The sequence below is a fragment of the Vidua chalybeata genome, chromosome 7 (genome assembly GCF_026979565.1).
Source record: "Vidua chalybeata isolate OUT-0048 chromosome 7, bVidCha1 merged haplotype, whole genome shotgun sequence".
Classification (NCBI taxonomy): Eukaryota; Metazoa; Chordata; class Aves; order Passeriformes; family Viduidae; genus Vidua; species Vidua chalybeata.
Window position 1 is genome coordinate 3,718,839 of NC_071536.1, and position 23,436 is coordinate 3,742,274.

The 23,436-nt window shown below is 48.2% G+C and overlaps 2 protein-coding genes across 8 annotated transcripts in view; one reads left to right on the forward strand and one right to left on the reverse strand.

Annotated features, from left to right (window-relative positions):
* The window catches only part of BARD1 (BRCA1 associated RING domain 1), a 63,333-nt gene extending 61,367 nt beyond the window's left edge, over positions 1 to 1,966 (forward strand). For 3 of the 4 annotated variants that reach the window (XR_008431781.1, XR_008431785.1, XR_008431786.1), the window contains 2 exons: positions 158 to 218; positions 1,634 to 1,966. The gene's annotated coding sequence lies outside the window, so the exon portion shown is untranslated. Of the gene's footprint in view, positions 1 to 157; positions 268 to 1,633 lie in introns of all 4 variants that reach the window. The other variant, XR_008431782.1, reaches the window with a different exon arrangement.
* VWC2L (von Willebrand factor C domain containing 2 like) overlaps positions 1 to 23,436 on the reverse strand; it is a 46,801-nt gene that overhangs the window by 2,295 nt on the left and 21,070 nt on the right. Inside the window, exon 4 of one of the 4 annotated variants that reach the window (XR_008431787.1) lies at positions 17,893 to 19,409. The exons of the other annotated variants lie outside the window; for them this stretch is intronic. The gene's annotated coding sequence lies outside the window, so the exon portion shown is untranslated. The remainder of the gene's footprint in view (positions 1 to 17,892; positions 19,410 to 23,436) is intronic. 4 annotated transcript variants of the gene reach the window in all.

The window sequence follows — 23,436 nt, forward strand, 5'->3', positions numbered from 1 at the left end:
TTTGATTGCCTTCAGGCACTGAAGGGGAAAAAAAAGGCCTTGAAACTCCTCTCTGCTTTTGCACCCAGCCCCTAGAACAAATGGCATTGGCAGTCAGCTTTTTGCATTTGGCTGGCCACTAATTTTGTACCTCATTTGCCTTTAATTTTGGCTGCAGGATAGACAAGACCATGAGGACAAGCATGAAGACACAGCCCAGCCTTCACTGCTTCAGCCTGGTAAGCCTGTAGGGAGCTGCAGGGACCACAGCCAATGCTCCAACACCAGGTAACCCCAAGGACCTCCACCAGCTTGGAGCTATTAACCAAAAATTATTTCTTGCATCACCTCTCAAATTAGCTTTCTGATAAAATCTTGGTTATTCTCCTCAAGGGTAATTCCTTTAATCTGCTTATTATTGCTTTGGGTATTTTTTTTTTTTTTGGCTTCTTTATTACACAATATAAAAGCTGAGCAGCAAGTCAGCAAGGACCTTATTTCCCAGTCACAGAATTGTTGGGTAGGAAGGAATCTTAAAGCCCTTTCCTCCTCCTCATAAAAGCCCCACAAATATCCACTGCCCATTGTTCCTTTGCAAGCTCTCTCTTCTTCCCCTCTTACTACTTCACCACTTAGTGCCAGGAATTAATGTCAGAGCCAGCAGCACACCAAAAAAAAATTCAAGGCAGTCACATTGGTGGCATCAGGGAAGCATAAAGACATTTGAAAAGTGTTTTGTGGCCAGAGTGCTGCTCAGAAATGTCACCCCTTGACTGGCCACCAGTTTTAATCTATGCCTCCAGTGCATGAGGTGCATTCCAAAGGTGAGAGCGTGTACAGACATGGAGTTACGGGCAAGTTGTTCCTTAAGTCTTAGGCTTAAGGCTGGGAAAGGGAAACAGGGTCCCTTATGAGGCTGGAAAGAGGCTGAGCTGTAGCCAGCCCAGTGCCAGGGTCCCATGTTTTATAGTCTCAGAGAGCTATTTATGAGTGCCCTGACTTCAGTAAGGTGCTCCTCAGGACCCTCTGTTGAACAGGCCACAAGTCTTGCATGGCTGGGCTTGACCAGATAATTCAGAGTGCCTGAGTGTTACTTGTGTTTCAACACCCTTCTGCCTTCATTGAAGGCCCCTTCAAACATGGCTCTACAGCAACGTTTCACATCCATCTTCATCAGGCCATGGCAGAAGGGCTGGAGAAAGATGCCTGGATGGCTCCTGTACAGAATTTGGGGTGACAGGGTGTACCCCAGGGCTGCTGCTTCTCCATGGGCAGGGCCTGGGAAGGCAGGCTGTGGCTCTGGGGAGGTCTGTGCTGCTCCATGCTGCCTCCTTCTTGGCTGAGCCAGCATGTGAATTCCATCAGGATTCCAGGAAGAAGCCAGCTTTTACTCCAAACAAGGAGGTTCTGCTGCACGTGCTGAGCCAGAGCACAGGTGACACAGGGCTGCTGGCACTGGAGCAGCCCTGTGAGTTGGGATGTTTTAAGGCTGCTGTGAGCTGGGCCTTGAGCTGGACAAGTTCCAAAGAGCCCCTCCAACCTCAGCCATTGCAAACTGCAAAGAACTTTAAAGCCAGGAGCTACCAGCTGAGAGCATGAAGAGAACAGCCAAACTTTACATATGCATACATGGTATCTGTGTTTTTCCTTGCAGGCATGAGGTTAAAGCAGTCATGAGCTGAAGATTTCCCAAACTGGCATCTGTCTGAAGACACCATCCTGGTGGGAAAGGCTGTGATTCCAACGGTGGTATGTCTCTGGCAACCCACTGAAGCTGTCACACTTTCCCAGAGTCCTTATGCTGCCTGTGCCACTGCCTGTGTTCTTCACCCCTGGTTTAATTCCCTGTTTCCTGGAGCCCAGTGGGTGGGGGTGTGTTGTGACCCAGCGAGGGTGTCGCTGTCAGGTCATTTGCTGCTGTTAAATGTCCAGGGTTCAAATGCCATGAAAATTCCAATAACTGCAGGTAGCTGTATCTGAAGTTGAAATAAATGCCTGGGATGGCATTTTAGTGGGATGCTCTGACTGCCTGTTGATGTCTGGGTTGCCCAGGGTGGGCAGCCTCTGTTCAACAGCCTGCCCTGCACTCCCACAGCAAAAAAACTACTTTTCACTGTAATATAAACAAGAAAAGTTTACCCTGGAGATTAGGGTGGCAAGGAGAAGATCATCTTCCCTCTTGTTGCCCTGCCTGTTAAGCAACTCATTTGAGAGGCCAAGTGCTGCCTCCACACCCACACGTGTCTCCAGACACAGCTTCATCTGGATTTACAGCACTGCCAGCCCACTCTGGGGGCTGGGAACAGATGGGAGGCTGGCAGTGAGGGAGCCAGCAGGTTTGCTCACTCACAGGTGAGTCAGCTTTGCCTCTCAGACAGGCTTTGGGGACCCAACAGCTCCCTCAGGGGACTCTGGCCCCTCAGTGGTGCAGGGATCATGGTCAGCCAAGGGTGATGGCATTGGGACTGGCTGATGGGGTGCTGCCCACTGGGAAAAGCTTATTTTTCCTTCATCCAGCTTCTCTGTCCATTTCTTGGCTGCCCTTTCTTCTCCCAGCAGCCCCAGGTCTCTTCTCCCTCCTGAGCTTCCCCAGGGGGCCATAGGGAAATAAAATAATCAGTAAAAACCCCTCATTAATGCCCCAGGACAGGGAGGAGCAGAAAGCAGACACTGAAGTGGAGATGGATGAGGGGGATGTGCTAAAAACATCACCTGCACCTCTGAGGTCCCCACTGGAGAAGGGATCCCTTATTCTGGGGACAGCAGCACAGCAACGTTCCTGCCCCAGCCAAGGACATGGGGCAACTCTGCAAATCTGTAATTAGACACTAATGATCTGCCCCTCTCTAATTAAACACTAATGATCTGCCCCTCTGATCCCTGGTATCTGTTGAGCTTGGAAGGACCTGGCAAGCATCTCTAACAGAAAATCCCTGGGATAGTGCCCCACCCCAAAGGGGCTGGGTAAGGCAAGGGGGAAATGACAGCTATGCTGGGTAAATCACAGGGACTGTTAAACCAACCCTCACTGCAGCAGCACCGAGCATCCCTGGGCTGGCCAGGGAGCTGCACTCAGAGGCTGAACTGAGGAAAAATCACAGCAATTGGGTTTGTTTTCTTTCTTCTTGGCTTTTAGCAAAATGGAGAAAAACATGACCCAGGGCTCTGCTGACATCTGCCTTCCTGTGGGATGTTCTGCCTCTCTCCCGAAGGACTTTAGTACTTTTAATTCGGGCCAACTCTGCCACTGCTCTGGACCTTTTCTTTCCCAGCACTCTCAAAATAGCCCCTTCTGCATTGCCTGAGTGAAATGCTTTCTTTTGCTCACCACTGTGAGCTGGACAGAGCTTTATTGCATCCTCTCTCTCCCACTGCTATCCCCCATCCCTACAGAAACATGGATTTCTAACAGAAGGCAAAATTTCTACACTTCATGTGTGATAATGCAACTGAAATTCCCATTGCCTGAAATCCAGTTTTCCAGCACAATCACTACCAGCCAGCCTCTCCCCCCTGCTTTTTTTTTTTTTTTTGCTTCCCATTTAAACTTCTCCCACTGTCCCACTGGAAAACAGGATCCTGTTTGTCCAAACTGGGATGCAGTGAGCATTGCACCTAAGGTGAAGGCGCGAGAAAGAGGCACTCGGAGAGGGACCCTGCGCTGCTGGAATGTAGGTGAAAACGTGCCATGGCACAGAAAATGCCTCTTGGCTGGAGCATAATTCACCAGGGAGTTTTCCAGAAACTTTGGGATTTATAGAGCTACTGGTGGAGATAACCTCCAGCACCTGGGGATCTGCATGGCTGTGCCATGGGCCTTGGAGGGGCCGGAGCCCTTAAAGTCACATAAGAAGAAATCAAGTCCTATTTTTTTTTTCTGCTGTGCAGCAGAACTCAACAGACTCTTTAAAATTCTCTAATATTCCTTTTCCCTCCCAACATTTCCAAAGCTCAGGGCCTCAACTCAGCGCTGCTGAGGACTGGCCTGAGCTTTTCCCACCGTGGCTGCTTGGAGGAACTGGATGAGACCAGGGTCTGCCAAATCAATGCCAGAACAAACCCCCAAAGAATGACACAGAACAGCAGTATGGGTTTTTAAGTTATTATTCAAAGGAGGACACTGCTCAGAAATATTTGATGACATGTCAAGCACATCAGGTTACTTACGATAATAGCAGCAGGAACAAGAAGCTGCTTTGGGCAAGGCTGTTGTCCTGCTCTTGGTAAAAGCGTCTTAAACCACGACTGTGATGATAACAGGACACTAATCACCCTTTCTCCTTGCTCAGGGAGACTGATGGGAGAAGTTTGCTGCTCCCATAGACAGTGTAATAGTGAGATTTGCTTTGCTTAACATAGTTAATACTCATAAAAGCCAGCAGCACTCCAAGCTGTTTGCTAGAACAGCTGTGAAGATTTTTATGGAGATGTATTAGGGACATTCAGAAGCTGATTTGATGGGAGAGATGTAAAAAGAAATCATATTTGGTTTGTTGTTTGGGGAGAATGATGGAAAATTTTGCAACCATCTGCTGAAGATCAGGTACTTGGGTGATGACCCTGCTCCACTGCACCCCTGTTCTGGAGGGAATTCGGGGGCCAGGCTCTCTCCAGCACCATGAGCTGATGCCGTGGAGCCACTTGGTGCCAAACAGCAGTGTCCCCCCAGCTCCCTGTGACTCTTCAGATGGGTTTTACTGAACTCAGCAGCTCTGCCTGTGGCTTTCAGCAGCTCTGAATTTAGCTTTGTGTGTGCAGAGAAGCAATAAAAGGAAATCAAATGTTAATCAAACAGCAAGCACGGATCACTTCAGGCCAACTGTGATATTCAGATGTGCCCTGAATAGCATCTTGCCCCAGACAAAGCTCATCATCTCCACCAGAATTTCTCATTGTGCAACCTCTGATTCCAGCAAGAGTGGTAGCTTCCCCTCAGTAAAATATGCCTCCTGCCACTTCTTTGAGAGCCTCCCCATCCCTTTAGGAAATATTAAAGCTGACTCCAGGAGAATTTAGCTTATTCAGTCAATGGATTCCATCAAGGAGAGAAGTGCTGATGGCTACGCTTATCTGCCTAGTTAAGACAGCTGCTAAATAGCAGCTCAATTCAGCAGCCATCCCTCAGGCTCCCAAGTGGTATGCCCCACAATTGAAGTTGCAAGGGATAAGTGGAGAACTGTGGTGTTTCCTGACAGTATTTAGGAATGGATACACCCTGGAACATCCCCCTGGATGCTCGCTCAGCTGAATGAGGCTCAATGGTTTTGCTTTTGGAGCTCGACCATGAACACAATTGGGCATGGGAGTTTGCTGTTGGCAGTGTGATTTGGCCTGGGGGAGATGTTTCTACTGAGCATGGCCAAGTGTCTTCCCAGTGGGAAGGCAGATTTTCCTCTGCATGCCTCCACAAAACAGGCCTCTCCCAGGCTTCACCATGACCATCCCACACCACAAGCCATGCAGTCTCCAGCACTGGTGTCTGGTGCTGGAACAACCCCTTGCAAAGCAGCGACCGAATGAGGATGACACTTGGAATCCACACAAGGATGCTCATGGATCCCCAACAGAAAAAGAGGAAAACCACAGCAGAATCCCCAGGCTCTGTCACAGAGGCAAGAAATTGCCTGTGCCTGCATCTTGGAACTTTTTCCATGTCTGGGCTGAACTCTCTGCTCAGAAGGGAAAGAAAACCAGCATCTTGTTTTTAATGATGGCCTCCGTTTCTGGAGGTTAACACCGCTCCTCTCTGCTGATCCTGCAGGATCTTTTCAAATGTTCATTTAGCTCTGGCAATGCTATTCATGTGATCACTTCAGATTGCAAGAGAAGAGCTCAGTTTGTGGATTTAATTAAGGAGTTGGGGAGGGAAGAAGTCTTGTTTTCACTGCCTGGTATGGAGAGGGCCAGCCCCCTCTCTCTGAGGGAAGGAGGAGGCAGTGAGTGAAGCCGGAGGTGAGACATAAAGAAATCAGCTGGTGATGCTGAGCTTTGCCTTGCTGGAAATTAAATTTGGTGACACTGCAGGGGCAGCTGAAAACCCTACCCAAAGAAAACAACCCTTGAGCTTTCTTCTGTTAGAAGGAGGCCAGACCTGGAGATCCTGGCTCGGAGCACGGCTGAAGCCTGAGGGTGCATTGGGAACTGGGCTGCCATGATCCCGGGATGTGGGGCAGTGCGTTCTCACCCCAGTAACCCCTGGCTCTGATCCATGTCTGCCACTTCTCAGTGGTGGCAGGAGGGACGGCACTGTGCAGTGGCTCTGCCTGCTCCCTGCTCCTGCAGGTGATGTCCATGTCCTCCAGGCTGCAGAGGACACAGCTCCTACCAGTACAAACACCAGGAGAAAAGAACACCCTGGACTCCGAAGTCCATCATCACCCAATCACCCAACCTCCACAGAGACTCCTGCAGGGCTGGAAATGGGACTGCTTCAGGTCAGTGTCCCCATCCTGGTCACCATCAAGTCTGGAAGCTGCTTCTCAGCCTGCTCTCAGGCAGCAGTGAGCTCTCCTGTGATGCAGAGACTGCATCAATGCATCATCTGCCCCCTCAATAAAATCTGTATGCTGCTCCATACAGAGCAGCATACAGAGGCACTAAGAACTGAATCTACCAACCCATGCCAGCCTGAGTGCCACAAATTAAACCTCCCTCCCTCCAGTGGGCCAGTGGTGGCTCCAGCACCCTTCCAACCCCTGCCATTCAAAAGCTTAGGAATTGATCTGTTCCCCCTTTTTTGGATTGCTGTTGATACTTTAAAATACCAAAAGAAAGTCTTGGCCTCTGTCAGTGTAACCCCATTCCCCCTTGTCCTGTCACTCTGTGGCTCCCAGCTGTGGTAACAAGTGTCTCCTCCTTGGGGTGACCCCGAGATGGAAGGTTCACTCTTCCTCTGCCACCCTGTCCAGCCACCCAGGAAGAGCTGTCTCTGGCTAACAGCTCCTGGAGTCATCTGGTGATACCTTCTAGATGTCCATGGGCTTTCAATCATGTGCACCACTGCCCCAAAGAATTACTCTCCTCTGAAGCTGATCTGCAGCTCTTTTCCACCCTTCCTGCATTTTTCACTACTCAGAAGTCAATGTTAACAGCCCTTCTCAAGTGCTGCCTATTTACAGGAGAGATTTTTCCAGCCATAATTCACATTACTGGGTGCCTAAAAGTTATTTAACCTCTGCATTAAAATATATATATATATATATATCTGCAGTATCCTTGTCCCAATTAAATCCAAGTTGCTCACTCCAGGCCAGCCCTCCATCATTAGAAGGAATGCATTAAGAAGGCGAGGGGGAGGTTAATTCAGGGCAATGGGAGCTGTTCCACTGACTTTTGCCAACGATGCAGCCACACAATAAAGAACATATAACACTGCAGCAGCCCAGCCCAGTGGGACAGGGACCTCCTGGTGGCCCCACATCCCCTCCTGGCTCTCCACACACCGAGAGGGTCACATCACCTAGGCTTTGCTCAGGCAATCCCAAGTATCTGCTGCCTTGGAGTCTAATGAATGCAGGGGCCCCACTTGAGTTCCCTAAATTGTGAGCTGGCACCCAGTGACAGAGACTGATTTAGGCTCACTGCTTTGCACTGCAGTTAGAAAAATACTGATGGCTCATTATCCGTCTTAATCAGCAGCAGCAAACAAATGAGGGACAGGGAGACATCCAGAAGGGAATACACCACATTACTCCTCCTTATTGATAGCACAGTTACTTAATTTGATGTGGAGACATAACTTCAGGCATCACTAAATAGTGGAGCAGGGATGGTTTGGTGCAGGGAAGATCTATGGGTGCAATTTAAAAGCTGTCTGTTTGGCAGCAGTGACGTCCATGGGCGCCGACACCGATCCCGGCTCCGTGGACAGGCTGGACACCATCCCTCACCACGACAAATGAGGACGGTGTCCCTTCCACAGCTAAAATGCATCAGCTGAAAATGGTGGAGCCCACCCCACTCTTCACCTTCTATGCTTGTGGGATGAGCTGGACAACAGGGGACCAAGCCCAAGACTGAGCACAGAATCCCAGAATGGTTCGGGCCGGAAAGGACCTTAAAGCTCATCCATCTCCACCCTCTGCCATGGGCAGGGACAACTTCTGCTGGACCAGGCTGCTCCAAGCCTTGTCCAACCTGTCCTTGGACACTTCCAGGGATGGAGCAGCCACAGCTCCCAGCTTCTGATGGCTTCTGGATGGTCATGTCCAACCTGCCCTTCCCTGTGCCAGGGCAGCAGAGCTCTGGATCAGAGCTTTGGCACAGCTCACTCGGGGAAGGCAGCGTGGAGATGGTGGAGCAAAGCTCATGATCTGGGGACATCAAAGAAAATAATGCAAGCAGTACATTTCCCACTGCTTTAGATGATGGTATCTGCCTCCCCATATGGACATTTCCCCCAGTCCTGTGCATCCAGCCCCTCTGTTTCTGATCCCAAGTGCACCAAAGTCGAAGGTGGGAGCATATCCAAGTGCACTTTGAGCTCTCTGCAAAACCTCCATCCCCAGTCTGCCCATTTGACTGGGTTTCTAATCCAGTTGTGGGTTAGGGATTGCTGGCCAGCAGGGTTAGGCCTTGCTGCAGTGGGAATGAACAGGTATCAAATCCATAACCATTTATTCACTCTGCTGACTCATACACCCCAACGGGGGCAGTCTTGAAGAGAAACCAAGGAGGTTTCACCTGGCTGGTGGAGCCAGCATGTGGATTAAGTCCTAGACAGCAGAAGAGAACTCCCAGTGGTTCAGATTCATCTGTAAATCCAGGGTTTTCCCCCCTCCTTTTAGTGTAAAATGCGGGTTGGCATTTTCAAAGTCACCTAAGGGATTTACATACCAAATTTCTTTTCATTTTAAAAGGATCTGTGTGTGCAAATACCTTGATCAACTCTGAAAAGTTTAGTGTATGGTAAAAAAACCTGCAAAGGGCCCAGCATTGCATAGGCACAAACTGCATCCAAAGCAGGTTTTCTAAAACCAGGTTTCAATTTTACCTGAGCAAACAAACAGGATTAGCTCTTAAAATCTTTTTGCAGACAGCATAAAGTTTTGCGAAAATAGCATAGATTTTTTTTTTTTTTTTTAATACAGGTAGATTGTAATTGTGGGCAGTGAAAGCTGCTCTGAGGTAATTTTAAGCTTTCAGGTAAGTAACAGGCTTTCAAAAAAATTGTCTAAATAGGTACTTCCCAAAATGAATTCTAAAAGTACTGAAGGTACACTCATTTTTTTAATGGTTCAAACATAGTGTGAGGTGAAGTGGGGTTTTTTGAGCTGGTATGGAATAGATTAATTTAAATGAAATTAATTAACAGAACTACTGTTAAACTACTGCATCTGCTAACAATGTTACCAGTAAAATCAACAGCCAAAGGGAGGAAAAGTTGGACCTTCCAGAGACTAAACCTTTAAGTGAAGAAAAAAAAAAATATAAATGCATGCATAATGTGCTGTAGTGTTTGTGCTGCCTTCACCTCACTGGCTCAGGTGCCAGGAGCAGCCACGGAACAACGCGTGCCATGGAACAGGCTCGGTCCCAGGGACTGTGTCCTTGCAGCCAGTATTTCCCAGGAAAGGAACTGGGATGCAGAGAAGCAAACTCATCCAAGGGCTTGGCTGCATGTTCACCCTGCAGTGGTCTGGGCAGCTCCCAGGGACACTGGGACGCTGTCAGGGAGCAGGCACCTGCAGCTCTTGGTCCATGCAGGCGTGGGAGGACACCCTGATCTAGGAAAATAAGGGCCCAGATAGCCCCTGGATGCCAAAACACCAGGCCTGCGGTCCCCTGCCCAGGTATCTCCACTCAAAGGCAAAGGTTAACAACAAAAGAATAACAAGCAGGACTTTTTCCCTGGGTCTTGTGAGCTTTTAGCTGACTTATTCACCTCGTGGTTGCGCTTCATGTGAAAATATAATGATTTTTATGGCCCACTTTAATATTTTTATGTCTTTTTTCTTCAGAAAAAAATTCCCACATTTGGTGTAAGAATTAAAACAGTATTTCATGCTTAACTGCAATCACAGATGATGTATGGAAGAGAGCTGGCTTCATGTCAACTCAATATAAAGCCAGAATTGAATCTAACTTGGTCACTACAGCTGTGCGATGTTTTATGGGGTGAGGGGATTTTTTCAGATCAGTCATAAATGAAATGGAAACTTTGACTGGGCTCATTTTGTATCAAACAGGAGCAAAAAAATGTAGGGAAGAACCAGGAGTACTACACATTTGTCTGAGTTGTTCCTTTAGAGGTGGAGCGTGCTGTGCTGCAAACCCAACCCAGCACTGGGCCATGCTGCAGTGGCAATCGGTGCCTGTTGGCACAAAGGCCCTGCCAGGGGCTTCCTGAGCTGTGGGGAGCCACATGCTCGGGATCAGCCTCCAGCTCCTGTCTGGAAAACAGCATCACTGCAGTCCAGATCCCTGTGGATGGGGACAACTGATGGAAAAATGCCCTCAGGCCTTTCTGCCATCATGGCATGAATGTGATGCTTTGAGGGCACCAGCACAGTCCCACTTGTGTTTCCCACCTGGTGACGGATTTTTCTGATGGCAATTTTAAATGTGGGGTTATATTAGAAATTGGACTTCAAAGCAAAGATAAAACTTTCCATGTAAGGGAGGAGCTGCTGTGGAAACAATTTCTTCTTGCTCTGGCTTGTGTTTGAGTTGTTGGGTTTTCTGCTGCTGACTTGTAGCAGAGCCCATCTCCTGCTGCCTTTACCACCGTTCCCATCTCCCTGGCCTCCACAGTCTCCACCACTCTTCCCAGCCTCCTGGCCTCTGTGATGATGGACACAGAAATGATGGCCACGGGCAGGTAAGACATGAAAGGGGAATTTAATGGTAAAAATTAAAGTCAGTCAGCAAAGGTTCCCCTTCCAGTCAAAGGATCGACCTTCTGGGGAGTGTTTAACAGTATCAGCCTTTGGATCTGCCTGTTTTCATCCCTATAAATTTAGGATGGGCTGCAGTGGCAAAGCTCCCATTTCTATGCAGATCCATACAAATGATTGATTACTTGTAGAAACAGAATAACCACAATGGCAGAAACAGTATTTCTTAGTTTATGTGGGGAATTTAATTACATGCCTGTGGCACAGGAAAGGAAAATCAGGAAAACATCTTCCCTGACCCCACCCCAACCATTAAGCCTGGTGTTAGAGAGACGGGACGCGGCACTGCTGTGCCAAAATCTGCATCTCCTGAGGAAAGAGGAGGAGCAGGGGATGGAAGGGGCAGGGCAGGATAGGTGCATGCGTCTTGAGGACACACATGGGGAGACCAAAGCACGGCAAGGACGGGCACACCTTGGACTGAGGGACAGAAGAAACAAGCAGAGGTTGGTGCTTCTGGAATAAACAGGCCCCTAAACACTTCTGCTGGCACCTGTCCTGATTTCTCCAGCAGCTGCAGAAGCAGCTGTGTAATGTTTTGTCCCAGGTTTTGCCCTTCCCATGCTGTTCCACTCCCTGAATTTAATGGTGTCCATGGCATTTCCAGGATGCTTTCAGATGTTCAGAAAGAGTCCAGCTGGTGACAAATAAAATGAGCGGTGCTGGTTTTGCATGGGAACAGCTGCATTTGATGAAATCACCCAATAAAAAAAGGAAGGCCCTTTCCTTTGCTCAGAACTCTGGGTGTCACCACAGAAGGCATAAGCACAGTGCACGTGGGCCTTTGTGCTCTGCAGGTGCAATGTTGTGCTGATGTGCTGGGACAGGACAGTTATTCTGTGAGGTAACAGCTGGGAATGCTGAAAGGTTGTGGAAAAATGATGGTGTATACACGTGGTTCTGCATCCTTCCTGCCCAAACTTCTCAAATGCTTTGTTACCCTTCTCTGCAGTCTGTTTTTATTAATTCCTGGATGAAATTCTTGCTCACCCTCTGGTCTCAGTGGCACTGCAGCACCTGAATGGCTCACAGCCCCTACCTTCCTGCATTCCCCGGGGACAGGGAAGTGCACTGGGCAAACTGAGGCACAGAGGCAGTGGGGGCTCATGAGGGGATGCAGGTTATTCAAAGTGCCTTCTCAAGCGTGATCACTGGCAGAGGGAAGGACCTGTGGGACAGGATGGCAAAATGAGGGACAATGACAGCCAAAAATTCCCCATTTCTGAGTGTTTCCACACTCTTCAGCTAGTATTCCCTGCCTTGTTTTTCCTGCATTCATTTTGTACATTAGAATTTTTTTTTTAAGCCAGAAGAGGGATTTAGACATTAGAACAGCTACTGACCTGATAGGAGTTAATGATTTTATAAAACCCCTAAAAAATGCTTTACTTTAAAAGATTGATGTTTCCTATTGTATTTTTTCAATGCCAATTAATTACTTAATTCATTAGCAATGTAACACAGGAATAGTCTTTGAAAATCTGCTGCTTTGTGTAGATGCCTTTAATTATGGATAATTAAATACTGTGGAAGGACCTGATTATACCTCTGAGCATTTTCTAATCTGGAAAATGAAACACATTCTTGTACTCCTGAACACATAAAACAAAAGCTGAGCTCAACAGCCACAGGAAGTAAAAAAAGATGGGAAAACAAACACCCCCAAAGCCAGAACCACTCCAAACCCTGCAACTAAAAGAGGGTGGGAACTCCTGGGGAGGCTCGAAGGCTTTGTGCATGCCCTGACCCAGGGTTGGACCCTGCCTTGTTGGGGTACAGGGAGGAGCCCAAGTGCACTCAACGTGGAGCTGCTGCAGCCAGCAAGCAAACACGGGCCCAGTGAACACAGCTCCCTGTTAGCACTTGCTAAAAAGCTGGGAACAGATTTCCAGATGGTCTCTTGTACATATGGCAGCAAAAGCCAAAACTGCCACAAAGAGCAAAGCACTCTCCACAGCTGACCTTGGAAGAGGAGAACCTGCCAATTGCAGAAGTTACACTGTGGTTTCTTTCTGCCTCAGTTTTAGCCCCTGAAGAAAGCCAGGGAAATGCTTGTTTTGAAGACAGCATTGCCCCAGTGCCTCTGAGACAGATCCACTCCCTGACTCTTACTTTGCATCCTTCCTACCTGGGCCATGAAGCGATTGCCAAACTCAGAGAATAAACTCCCTTTATTTACTTCTCAACTGGCAAATTTTTGGAGAAAAATTAGGACAGGTCTTGTGAAACATTAGGGGCAGGATGACATGAGGGGCACAAATACATGTCTGGCATAGGTTGAACTGCAGACACTAAAAGAAGGAAAATGTCACCCCTAACATGGGGGTCAAAGGAGCAATGTGGCACACTGCTACTGCATCCCTGCCCGTGGCAGGGGATGGAACTGGATCATCTTCAAGGTCCCTTCCAACCCAAACCGTTCTGTGATGATTTGTGGGTGCTGATGTCCAAGCGTTGCCCTGCCCCAGAGATCCCCTCCTGCCAAAATCCTTGACACAGCAGCTGATTTCAGCTGAGAAATGCAGAAACTCAGCCACTGTGGGGTGAAGTGCACGAGGAGACACTGCAGCACATGGGACACATTGCTGGGATGCAGTGCCCATGGCATTTGTCAGGATTCCTACTGGATGCTGCCAGGTGCCAGTCCTGCCAGCAGTGCCACACCCACTGCTGCTCCCACCTCACCCGCTAGTGAAGTCTGTGACATGATGAGCTTATGTGGGGGACTTTATTTAATTATTTTTGCCCAACAAATTGGTGGAAAACAGAAAGTCAATGATGTCTTGCTGACCCCCACAGCTGTGCCCTATTAATGCACTCAGTGATGAGAACCATTGGGTTGGCCCCACCTTGGAGCCAACATTAAACGAGGCCATGCAATCCCTGGATTCCTGCAGACTTCCCTGTGCCAACACTTCCTGTACCAGGGCACGTTGTGGCTAGAAAGCCCAAACCTCAGCCAGGAGAACAAAAGGCACATGTTTTCTTGATGCACTTTGAGCCTCACCTTCACATCTAGCAAACCCTATTCCAGCAAGGAGAAGCTTTCACACAGGGCTTTGGAATGCTGGTGCATCCATGGGTGGAAGAGCCCAGCCTGTTTGGCACAGGTTGTCCCAGGCAGTCTGATGGTGCCTGTCAGCATCCCACGAGAACCTGTCAACCACTGCCACTGCCACTGCTCTTAATTAGCTGATCCTCTCCCTCTCCTCTCCTCTCCTCTCCTCTCCTCTCCTCTCCTCTCCTCTCCTCTCCTCTCCTCTCCTCTCCTCTCCTCTCCTCTCCTCTCCTCTCCTCTCCTCTCCTCTCCTCTCCTCTCCTCTCCTCTCCTCTCCTCTCCTCTCCTCTCCTCTCTCCTCTCCTCTCCTCTCCTCTCCTCTCCTCTCCTCTCCTCTCCTCTCCTCTCCTCTCCTCTCCTCTCCTCTCCTCTCCTCTCCTCTCCTCTCCTCTCCTCTCCTCTCCTCTCCTCTCCTCTCCCTTTAACCCTTGGTTAAAAGAGGGGCTTGGGCACATGAACCCAAGAGAGAGAGCGCAGGCAGCACTTCCCTGAGAGGGAGAAAACAAGCACAGGAGAAGGGACAGTGCAAGCTGCAAAAACACTGTGCACGCAACAGAGGAGCAAGGAAAGTCCTGGGTGTTCTTTGGTGGGGGCTTGTAATGCCTTCTGTGGAGGCCACTCCTCTTTCAGAGCACTCCTCTAGCCTTTGGATCCATAGATAAGAATTGGCTAAATCTGTAAAGAAAAGTGGGCACCTTTATTTCAGGGGTTGATCCAACCAGGAAACCCAAATAACCATTTGGGCAGGGATGTCTCTCAAGTCCAGGTGAAACTATCCACGGAGGGGTTTATGCAGGCACAGGAAGTGGCCCTGACTCCTTTTTCGCATGTGAAACCTTCACTGTCTGTGTCTCAACCTAACTGAGCTGTTAGGATGAATGAGAGAGGGGACAGATCCCCAGCTGCACACAAAACCTGGATGTTTCCCTTGGAGCAAGGCAGCCAGGCCGGTTTACACCAGCCTCAGGGACTGGATCACAGCATATTTACTCTCTATGGGGGGCATTGTGTAGGCAAGACAAAAAGTGGTTTCTGAACAAAACACAGCAAATATATCTAGTCGTTACTATCGTGGGCAGGTTTTCATTTTTTATCACAGTTTCCCATCTGATTTCCAATTTAATAATTACAGTTTGACGTTGCCTGTAATAATACATTTCTTTTTTGTTTGGCACAGCTTGAAAAGTAACCAGAAATTCCCTCTTGCTGCTTTCCTTGTAGCACAGGCAGTTGTTAGGGGGTGATCAGCCACTGCAGGGTGTTGCAGCCCTTTCTGTACGTGGTGAGAGCTTCCAGGGATGGGGCAGCCACAGCTCCTCCGGGCAGTCTGTGCCAGGGCCTCACCACCCTCACAGGGAAGAATTCCTTCTGAACGTCTAAACTCTGTCAGTGGGAAGCCATTCTTCCTTGTCCTGTCACTCCAGCCCTTTGTAAATAGTATTTCCATTTTCCTTGTCAGCTTCCATCAATCCTGGACCTGGTTACTTACCCAGGTGAGAGGGAGAGCCAAGCAGGCAGGACATTTCCCACCACAGACAGAGCTATTTCTCCTATTACTCTCCCACTCACCTGGGCAGGGAAAGTCAAAGGTACAAACACTTTCTGCTTTCAGTAAAAATCAGAGCAGGCTGTCTGAAATAACAGGGCAAAAAGCCCCTTTGTTTCTGTCTTCCCCATTGAAATAGTCAAAAGTATAAAATAAAGATCTACATCTAAAACAATGTCACCCCTTTTATCCTCCCAGATTTGAGGGAGTTTGTTCTGGAAGCATTAAATGGGGCATCTCATCACTTCCAGTTTTTTTCCCAAAGCTTTCTAAGGTACAAACAGCGAGTTTGCTGTAATTGGCCCTTTTCCCAGGGAGGTTTCAGTGAGTCAGCATTTTCTGACCGACGTATTCCCATCTTCTTCAAATACTTTCAGGCGGCTGCAGTGGAAAAAGTCAGAACTTTGACAGCCTGGGGAGAACTTTGTGTGCTCATCTTCACACAGATCACAGTGCTCCCAGCAGATCCTTGGGCAGGACACCAGCACTCCTCTTTTTGGAGCATCAGCTCCTGCTCCATTTATTCTAACAAACTGCTTCCCTACCAGCACTACCTGGCACAAAACATTTGTAACTGGGACAGACTGTGGCTTAGTTGATGTAAAATGAGTTACACCGGTTTGCATCAGTTGTGGTACTGGTTCATAATGACTCCTTTTACTTTGAACTCCTCACTGAGTTCCTTGAGGGGATTATGATTCCAGAAGTGGGTACAAGTGGAATATGGACATCCTGGAGTTCACTTCCCTTTACAAAGTGCTGATAGGGTCCCATGGGCGACTCCTCTACCCTTGAGCTGCAAAGAACTGACCCAGGCCAACCCCTCCAGCCACAGCAAAGAAATTAACATCCTCCTCTTTCCCACCAGGATTTTATTTGCTCATGACCATGCCTAAGCTCTTCAGTCTTGGGCAGTAATTCAGATCAACACTGCAGAAGGGTTTTCGAAACATGAATAAGGAGGGCAAGAAAGGAAGCCCTGCACCAGCCAAGCTCTTTTTCAGCCTGTGCTGCAGGGATGGAGCCAAGGGAAGCCTCGTGCTGCAGGAGCAGTGCCCTGGTGCTGGGCCTGGTGACCTGCATTGACAGCTGAAGGCATCTGTGCAAAGCCAGAGCACGAAGCAAGGCAGCTGGGAGTGAGGGGGTGGGCCAAGCAGGGGAAGGAAATGGATGCTGATGTTTGTGGACAGCAGAGCACCTTGCACAACAGGGATTTATGTGATGGCCGGCACTGTCCCAGCCTCTCCCCATCTGACAGGAACCTCCCACCGGCAGCACAGCTCCACCCCTGTCACACAGCAGCACCACCGCCACCCACACGCGGTGTCCTTGCACCCTCACCTGGCTGTGCTGCACCAAGTTGAGGGTCCCTCTGGCAAACGGCTCCACCAAAACTGCACTTATTTTTGCTCTGCCCCGGTGATGCACTTCACCAGCAAATCAGGGAAAGAGACGAAGAAAAACACACCTTCAACCCACTTTTTAGTCTGTCCAGCCAGTGATGGGTGAGTTGGCAAGTGACAGGCTGGGGTAGTGTATGGCCACACAGTAACAGCCAGGCTGGGATTACTGCCCTGCTATCCTTCACCCAGCTGTGCCCGTGTGGGAGGGACAGAAGGCTGCCCTGGAATGCAGCACCCTGCCAAAGGAGAGGGGATGGAGATGTAGGAAAGGTGGAGGGAAGGAAAGGAAGCAGGAGGAGAAAACTTGTGTCTTTCTTAATTCTAAGTGTTCTCAGACTTGCTTAGCTCTAATCTTTAATTCATATTTTCATTACAGTCTCTTTGCTCTGTAAAGTCTGCATTTCATGTAAAAGGAGCAGCTCAAACATAAATTATTTGAAATAAGTCAACTCCTTCTTAAAGACCTCTACTCTACATATGTGTAGGCTCCAATAAAGAAGCATTAAATATTCATCAAATTAGGAATACATGAACACAGTGTCTGCCACTCTTCTCATACAGATATGCTTCATAATCCCAACCTTCTAGGGCAGCCAAAGCAAATCCTTTCAGAAAACCTGACCATGCAAAACACCCCAGCCTCCTGCAATGTGCCTCTGAGCCACCCAGAGGTGTCAACAGGTCAGATCCTCAGCTGGAGTAAATCAGAGTAAAACAACGCTGTGTTTTACACCAAGTGACACTGACACAGAATTTGGTTTTCAGCTTCTCTTGCAGCAAAATTATTTACAGCAATGTCATTGGATCATAAAGTCATTTTTGGTATTTTAAAGTCACACCAAGAACCAGGTGGGGAACAGCAATACAATGCCTGCTTTAATTTCAGTACTGCCCAGGCTCCTTGCATTCTGCAAAGGAACCTGGCATCCCAATGGGAATCTAGGAACTCCTCCCTCCCCTCCAAAAAACCCCTAACCCACCCCTTCTCTACAAGACACGATGAAAGTGAACCTTGAACTACCACTCTCGCAGGCCAGTGCACATAAACTTCAGCAACATCTCCCCAAGGGGGAACAATCATGATGAGCAAAAGCTTCTTCATAAATATTGCTGAGTTTGAAGAGTAATGCAGAGCAGGTAACGTGTTTCCACATCTCTGAGAGCAATGTCTGCTGAAAGAGAGCTTTGGAGCTGGTCCTGTCCCACAAATGGCTTCTCATGATCCTCCCTGACCCTTCTCTTCAAGGTGCCTGTTACATTCATCTGAGCTCTGCTGTGGTGGAAGCACAGAAGCATGGTTAGGACCTGGGGTACAAATTCAGGGTAGCAGCTTTCAGCTCCTGCCTGGCCTTCAGCAGTCAGGCAGAGCTTTTTCCTGCCCTGTTTAATTTGTGAATTATCCCTTTCTTGCTTGCTGGGCCGAAGCAGAGAACACAGAGGCTTGGGAAGCAGCAGGTGACTTGTGCAGGTGAACACAGCAGGTTCGGGGGCTGCTGTCCCACTGGCTCCAGGCTGCAGCTCCCTGGGAATGGAGCTCTTCCAGCAGCATCCCTGTCACTGCACAGCCCAGCACCCCGGCTTTGTGTGAGCACTGAGCTGTGGGATGGACTTAATCACATTAAGTGCTGCTCAGTTCAGGGCTTCTTTGTTCTGTAAAGGCTTTTCCTCTCCCTCTGAAACTTCAGGAGGTGGCAGATTCAACTCAGCCCTCCCTGATGCTGTCTAACATCAGGATGGCTAATTTTGGAGGTTTCAACTTTTCAAAAGCTTTTCACTGTTATAGAGGCCTCTTGCAACAGCTTCCAATCTTGAGTCAGCAGGACATTTAAACACCTGGATAATCCAAGTGCTGGAGATTTCCAAAGCAATGGAGGATCTAGCTCTTGACAGATGCTTTTGTGTCTAATCCTCACCAGCAAGTTCAGCATCTACATGCCTTTAACCCTTTGGCTTGAAGCAATCAGATGGATGAGCTCCACTGAAAATCAGTTTCAGGGAAATGACTTCTCAAGGAACAGTAAAGCAAGCACTGGAGTATTTTGTCAGGTTGGTGTCTGCCTGGCCCAAATACACCTCCTCATTTTCAGTCTTGATCTTCTACCAGCTTTCAAATTGATCCTTTCTTTCCTCTGTTGGTAATCAAATCACTGCTTCAATTGAGCTAAGAGGGCACCACAGTTCACACTCCTGCTGGTCATCACAGAGAACATTATCCAGTCTTTCCTGCGGCCCCTCGGGCTGACACCTGAAGGGGGTGGTGGCTGTGGGGGTGACCAAGTGCCCCAAAAGCTGGCTGCCATCAGTACTTCACAACCATGCAGGGTGAGCTGGCTACGCTATGCTACTCCCTTCAGCTGCCAGGACCTGGGGAGAGGATGGTGGAGTCCAGCAAAATCCGGCGTGGGGAGCACTTCTTCTCCTTGGCTGGGCACATTCCCTTGCATCTGCACAACCAACCAGCACATTGCATAGACTGTGACTGAACGGGGTTTAAGTGCAATCTTAAAATCTGGCCATTTCAGGAATTCCTGAAATAAATTAGAAGAGGAATTTTATTTAGTTGTTGTTTTTTTTTTTTTTTTTTTTTCTCTAAAGGGATCTCCCCATGGCTCCAAATCACTGTTTTCCACAACGTAAATGAACATGAAGTCTTCTCTCATCCTCTTGCCACAATATCTGTGTCGCCTTTATCCTCCAACAGTTGTATATAATCAAATGGCAGACAAAACATCCTGTCCCCAAATCCTTCCCTCTTTTTTCCTCAAACTTTTAGTATTTTTTTCCATGCTTCCTTGATTTTTTTTGTCACTGATCAAGTTGGAAGCAGAAGCTTTCCAAAACAATGACCTGGAGCTTCAGCGATCCACATCTTGCAGATAAATAACAAGCTACATTTATGCAATAATACACCAGCACTGGATTATTCCATATTAAAATCTTGGCACTTTTCAAGACAGCAATCATTTGGAACAACAGAGACCATGTGGAGAAGGTTTTTTGTCAGTACTGGTTACCAGCATGCACTGTTAATCCATCACCTTCACCCACAAGAATTTACACTGAGATGGAGCCTTTTAGGTGGGTTGCAAAATCCCAAAGGGTTTTGCAAAGTGAGCAGCTCCCATTGCCCTCCCAGGGCAATCCCTGGGCATGGGTTTGGCTGTCCCTGGCTGGGAAGGAAGAGCTCTGCTCCCTGATTGCATTGCCAGTGCCTCTTTCTGTGGCATCCAGGAATTCCTGCCCTGCTTACTTTGGGAATGGAAATGAAGTTCATGAACCACCTCTGAACTGGCTGGGCAGGACAGGAATAGCCTGGCCCATGTCCAGACACCAACTGCTCACTGCCCACAGCACAGCTGTTCCAAAGGGACACCCCTGGGCCTCCCAAACATCTCCCACTCAGAAAAAACGCATTTCTTCATAGCACTTGCTAAGAAAAGGCAGCATCAAAAGTCTGCCCCCAGGTGTTATTCTACACAGAGACATGCAAAGCTCACTCAGGGACATGTGTAACAAGGATTTGTTTGCCAAAGAAGAGGCTTCAGCAGGCTGGGAAAATCCCTGGGGGGTTCCTGAGCAAGACACACTGTATTACAGCAGGATCAGGCTGGGGTGCAGAATGCTTATTTCAAATTAACTCCCAACAGAGAAATAATGAGCAGTGAGTTTATATTTCAGTAAATTAAGAGAGAAGCTTAGGTAAAATGTAGGTTTATATGCACGGAAATAAATTATTATTTACTCACGTTTGTGCTCATGCCCTCAAATATGAAGATATTTGTAGGGATTTATTAATATTTATACCACATTATAATAAATACCCACAAGAGCTTTGCATGAAGACATGCTATTTTATCAATGTAAAATCTATTGAAGGTCAAAGGGATCTTTTACTTGTGTGTGGATGGCAGGATCAGCCTCTTTACTTGGAAATCTGTATCAACTGCGATAATTTAAAACTTTAATTAAAGATTCAGTGACAGATATTCTACAAAATGTCTTCCTGCTGCCCAGTATTCCATCATGAATGTCTTCAGAAGCCCAGGCTGAGTAAGCACACTTGCCAGGGAATATTTCACTGTGGACATGTTGGCTTTTATCTGGCTCGTTGGGTAACACATTCTTTTGTTGAGGATTGGTGACAACAAAAATTAAATTAGAGGCAAAACCAGACCTCAACCCAAAAATTTATAATATTTGTTTTGTTCATTCCTCAAGAGAATGAAACACAGGGAATTTCTCCCTTTGTGCACTGCAGTAGGTGAGAGTTGCTTGGAGCTGGCAAAGCAGAGGAACCCATTTAATCTGGATCATGTTTAATGAAATGTTTAATGAAACAATGTGAGGGATGATACAGCAGGGATGCCCCCCCGTCCCAGCATCCTACACTGTTCCCAGACCACATCCAAACTGGGAAGAGCAACCTCCAAGTGATGCACAGGAAGGGAGTTAAAGCACACACACACACCCCACCAATAGAAGGGCTCACCCCACAGCAGTGGATGGGTCTATGGGGAGGGACAAGCAGAGGGCTGGGAATGAAAAGCACAGGGGGAGGAGAGGAGGGCCCAGGAACACCACACAGGCACCTCTTCAGCCCTGGCCACGAGCACGGGAATTTTGGCTTGGAAAGGCTCCAGCACAGGTGGAATGGGGGGATGTTCCCACAGAAATGCAGCAGAACCTGGGGCAGGAGGGACACAGGTGGTGGCACCACGAGCTGGACTCTAACAGTGACAGGCCACTGGGAGATCCCGCAGAGGAGAGAGTTAACAGCAGTGACACACTTTTGTCTGGAGAAGTCACAGGGACTGGAAAGAACAACTCGAGGCCATAATGCTGCAGTCTGTCACTACCAGGAAACATGAAATCCAGTGACCTTTCATCTCTGTGACAGAAATGCTGCACAGCACCTGGAGCCATCACCCTTAAAATCCACTCTGACAAAGTGGATGATAGGACATGAAGGAGAAAACATCCTCTGCCTCCTTCACCCCCAAATTTGAGCCTCCCAGTGAAGTCTGCATGCTCCAAGGAATGTGCTATCCCTTGCCAGGAATAGCCAGCCTTGAATGAGCTGCTGTGGTTAGTGAGGCACGAGATAACAATTTCATTTCTTTGGCCAAGAAGGAACAAATCTCCAAAGCCATTTGTTCAGACTGCTCTTAAATGATGGGAGAGAAATCAGTATTGGCTTTCTATGACTCTTTAGGCCAGGAATGTTAAATCAACAGATTTTTGCATTATCACAGGATCAAGGAATTCCACACTGGTTTGGGTTGGAAGGGATCTTAGAGATCATCCCCTTCCACCCCCTGCCATGCTCAGGGACATCTTTCACTATCCCAGGTTGCTCCAAGCCCCGTCTAACCTGGCCCTGGACACTTCCTGGGATGGGGCAGTCACAGCTTCTGTGGGCAGCCTGTTCCAGTGCTCACTGAATCACAGCACTTCTGCCCTTGGCAGGATGTATTGAATAAGGTTATGAAAATCTGACTCCATGGAAAGAGAATTATTCTCTCATTAATACCAGCAACAGCTAAACAAGCAGGCAAGCCATGCTCCTAGCAGAGTGCAGCAAATGATGCAGGGCTGTGTTTAACCTAAAATGAGGATTTTCCTTACCAAAATTTTAAGGGATAGCTTTTGAATTGAGGATTTGCACCACAGAGATTACTCTCCCCCAACAACTGTATCCCTTGAGCTCTTCTGTTTGTCAGTCTGAAATTACAGCCACAGGGACTAAAATCTTTTCATCACACCACAACATGGCACTGTGTCTTCACCACTTTGGCAGAAGACAAAAACTACTGAATGGAAGGAAAAAACCAAATAAATTTTAAAAGGGGTGTTTCAGTCATTTAAGTGGGTCTGTCAGCTTGTTATCTTCATGCATTTGTGAAACTTAGCTTTAATGGACTGGATGAAGCGGAGAGCTGAAAGACAAAATTTTGGACTCAAGATGAACACAGAGCTGAAAACACTGTGCTCCTCATTCATTAGGATGTGCCAGAGGGATTCAGATGGGAAGAGGCACAGGAATGGCTGCTACTTCCACTTGAATCTCCCAAATTGTAAGAGAAAGGCGAACGGTGTGCTCCACCCTCAGCCACGTCCAAGAGCAGTAACAAACTCTGATCATCAGATTCCCCACGACACAGGAACTGCCTTGGTGCCTACCAATTTCTATCACTGTGGGAATCACTTCATTACACGTGTGAAGGACACAGCCAAAACTGCCAGCTTGGGCCAACTATAAGCCAGTCAGCCCCAGCAGCAGCAGGAGGAGCAGAAAGCCCTTCCAGCTGAGGGGTCTCCATCCCTACAGCCAGGCTGGGACACCAGGAGGGGTTCAGCTCCCCCCACAGCACCCCCATGCAGACATGTTCCTGCATCCCAAGGAACAGCCACGACCCTCCACTGGCTGAGCTGTGCTGCAAGCCCCAGAGACCAGGATTCCCAAGGCATCCAGGCTGCTCTGATGGGGATGGTGAGAAATACATCCCTGCCTAAAACAGGTCTCAGATGGAGAGCTTTATGTGTATCCCTAAGAGA